Below are 4,042 nucleotides of genomic sequence, written 5' to 3' on the forward strand. Positions count from 1 at the left end.
AGTGGACTAAATAATTCATAGTGTGAATTGAATGGTATATAGGAATATATATACATGATTCATCTGATGACATAGGTTTTTCATATACCTTACTGCATCTCTATCACGAGAACTCTAGTCGAGAGATCGAAGGGTTACTTGATAGAGGTAGATTTGATATATCCTGAGAGGGAATATTAAAGAAATTTGGAAAACTTCAGCTTATGAAAATAATAACTTATCTTGGTTAATCTAATAAATTGATATCCATTGGAAGGGTTAGGTGGACCAATAGTCCTAGCGCTTCCAACTAGATCGTTGCAAGTTTTGTCATTAATTGCCTTTGTTTTTATTCTTTCTTTTTCTATCTTTTCAGTAATTCCTATTGTTAGAATTCAGTTGTTCAAATAATTGAGGGAAGATATAGTTTTAATACTTATTTTGTTAAATCCTCGTGGGAACGATAGCTTTATACTACTTGATAACTAGTGCATTTGCTAGGGTTATATAATTATAGCTATCAATGAACCTACTGGGTAGGTTATTTCTCGGATGAAGCTTTCGTCGAGCTGTCTCTGGACTTCCTCATTGATCACCTGCCACTAATCTGAGGCAAAGCTCCTCTTCTTCTGCCTAATGGGTTGGTAGTGCGGGTCAGCGTTTAGGCAGTGAGTGATGACATTGGGGTCAATCCCCGACATATCTTCCATCGACCAGGCGAATACGTTGGCATTGTTGTTCTGTAGTTGTACTGTCATCCCGAAGATGATCATCTAGGCAGGATCCAACATGGACCGTCTTCTCGAGGTCTTCATCAAAGATAGGCACTTGGATGAGGTCTTCCACGAGATGGCCGTGCTATTTCTGCAGCTCGTCTCTCAAGTCATTGTTCTCCATGCTAAGTGTTTCAGCGGCGTGGGGCCTTCCTCGGCAGGCCGTTAGGTAGCATTGCCTTGCAGTGCTCTGGTTCCCATGAGAGACGTACTCCATAGGGGGTTGGAAATTTCACAAGCAGGTGGTATGCAGAAACCAAATCCCTCAGAGCATTCAAAGTTGGCCAACAAGGAATGGCGTTGTTTGGGGAGAGGACTCAGACGACTATGAAGTCGACCATTGCTATGGTGGTGATGTTGCCATCCCCTATCAGTAGCGGTAGGGTGATCTTCCCCTAGGGCATGAGGGAGTCTCTGGAGAAGCCCACTAAGGGGGTGTTGACTGGAACAAGAGGATCCCTGCTGATGCTGAACTATTCAAAGGCTTCTTCGAGGAGGATGTTAGCCGAGCTCCTTGTGTCTACCAAGATGTGTTGCACTTCGAAATTGGCCACATCCACAGTTATTACAAGGGCATCGTCATGTGGAGTCTGGACCCCCCTAAGATCGTCTTCAGTGAAGGTAATCGGATCATCTTATCGCCGTCTTTTCTGCTCTCTGTCATCAACTTGGTGTAACCGAGCCTATGCCTTGCGGACCGAGCTGCTCTCCCCTCTAGAAGCCATTGCCCTTGAGGTGATGACAATGATCCCTCCTGCGGGAGCTCGAGCTGGAGGTGCATTGGGCCAACGTGCTTCCGCCTTTAGCTTATGCTCCTTGATATCCACTAATCCACTGAGTTTTCTATGCCTGATGAGAGGTCTTCCAATTGTGGCACAGACTGCGGAAGCTTTCCATCTCGTGGCTTTGGTCTCGATGGAAGTTGCTATATTTGTCTTGACTTCTTTTGTTGTTTTGGGAATTCATCTTTTTGGGCCATCTGACGAAGCTATGGTTGCAGATTTGCATCAGTATCTCAGATTGAGGTGAATTTAGGGGAGTGAAGTTCCTATACATTGAAGGCAGAGTCTTCAATCTTCGGTCAGATCGTTAGTCTTTTCTTTTGTTTTCTCGTTATGGCTTGCAAACACTTTGCATTGCCATGCACGTAACTTGCCTCCGAATTTCTAAAAATAGGGAAGCAAGTTAAGCACCCCAGGGCTTACACATTCTTCTTGAGAGCATTCTTTGCAATTCATTAGTTCTCCAATTCTTTCTCAAACTTGGCCATTTTCCAAATGACCCATCTCCTTTATTTATAAGGCATTTTCCGATCAGCTTTTAAAACTCCTAGATCATCCTAATCCTTATTGGCTTATAGAAGCATGATAGGGTAAATTTATAGTGATCTATCAAGTTTGTTACTTAAGCACAAAGCAACAGAAGATCGTCAACAAGGGTCATAGGAAGACTAGAACAAAATTGTGGCAGACTACGAGTATCACAACAGAAGGGCCAGCTTGCTAGCAAAGTACATAAGTCAACTAATGACAAATGTCAAAATGGATGATTTAGAGGAAATACACTTATTGTCAGCACCCGATTTTTTATCTATCCACTGCCTAAACCCCCAACTCACCCCAAATGCTTGATTAGACCCTTCCAATCTCTCCACAACACTCAAATACACAAAAAAACCTAGATTTCGTCCTAAAAGCCCTTAAATTCACCGTCAAATCTACCTGATACCAATCCAATCGCCCCGATCAACCCCTATCTATACCTTGACCCTTGAATCAAACACCACCGTCAAACCTAGGACCTCCCAAAACACCTACCCATGAAATTTGAACTTAAGATTCCTTCGTTTACCTTTCCATTAAGCAAAGATTCCCTTTTAATCCCTCTCATTAGCGTAAAACACCCACAACTCAGATCCACTTGATTCAAACACATCCGAACCGATTAAACCACACCATTAAACGCTGAGTACTTTAAAACACCTACCCATAAAGACTAAATCCCAGATTCCCCCAATTGCCCTTCCATCAAACTCAGATTCCATTCTGAAACATCCTGTTGACCCAAACTTTTATGATCTTGACCCCCTGAACTGATTAGACACCATCATTAGACTCCTGACACACCAAAACACCTGCCCATAACACCTCCGTTTACCCTCAATCGTCCCAAGATTCTATTTTAAGGTTCCAAATTAACTGGATTCCAAATCCGCTTGATCCGGGCCTAGTTGGCTCAATATAACCTCACCAATCACCTTAGACTACCTGGAAACCCTACTGTGTATAATTTCACCCAAAACTACCTTTGTTTGCCACTCAATCACACAGATTTTGTTCCAAGGCTTAAGATTAGCCGAATTAAGCTCTTCCTAGATCTGCATAATCTATTTCTATTTAGCCCAATTTGACCCCACTAATCAACTCAGAATGCCGAAAAACCTCACCTTGCCAAATTTCAGTAAAGATTACCCCCATTTACCTATCCATCTAAAAGATTCTGCTTTGACTAATCTTGCTAGTACACATACACAAAACCATTCTCTGCGGTTAGGGCCACCTTAACCCTCTGATATTTGACCCAAAAATCCCCACCATTAAACAAAAAATCTGGTATAACCCCCTTAGACCTGTTGTGGCCTAGTTTGTTTAGAAAATTGCCAAAATGCCCTTAGATTCTCCCAAATTTACAAAACTGCCCCTTAACCCTAATATAAATAAAGACCTAATTAAAGGGAATGCACCATTCATCCTCTTCTTCCTTCGAATGAAACCTAAACGACGACAACCCTTCTTGGATTTCCCTTTCCCTGATCTGTCTCTTTCTCCCTTTATTTCTCTCACTTTCTTTCTTTTTCCCTCATTTTCCTTTTAGTTTTGGCGGTTCAAATGCTTCCTCTCTCCCTTGTCGTCAATCTGAAACCTAAACGACAACAACCCTTCTTAGATTCCCCCTTCCCTGATCTATCTCTCTCTACCTCTATCTATCTCTCTCACTTTCTTTCTTTTCCCCTCATTTTCCTTTTAGCTTAGGCGGTTTAACCGCTTCCTCTCTCCCTTGCTGTCGATTTTAATTTCATCACCGTCACTACAATTTCCAACATTGGTGGTGAGCTCTCTCTCTCTCTCTCATTCTCCCTTTCTCCTCTCTTAATCGTTCTTACATCTTCTGTTAAGTAAGAACTAAAAGACAATAAGTTATATTCATCATCTTTGAGCTCTCAACCACAAACCAGTGGAGACAGAGAGGAGTCTAATCGAGCTTGCGGCGGTGGAACTCTCCCTATGCCT

The sequence above is a fragment of the Nelumbo lutea genome, chromosome 4, assembly GCF_056320005.1.
Source record: "Nelumbo lutea isolate HS-2025 chromosome 4, American lotus-T2T, whole genome shotgun sequence".
Lineage (NCBI taxonomy): Eukaryota > Viridiplantae > Streptophyta > Magnoliopsida > Proteales > Nelumbonaceae > Nelumbo > Nelumbo lutea.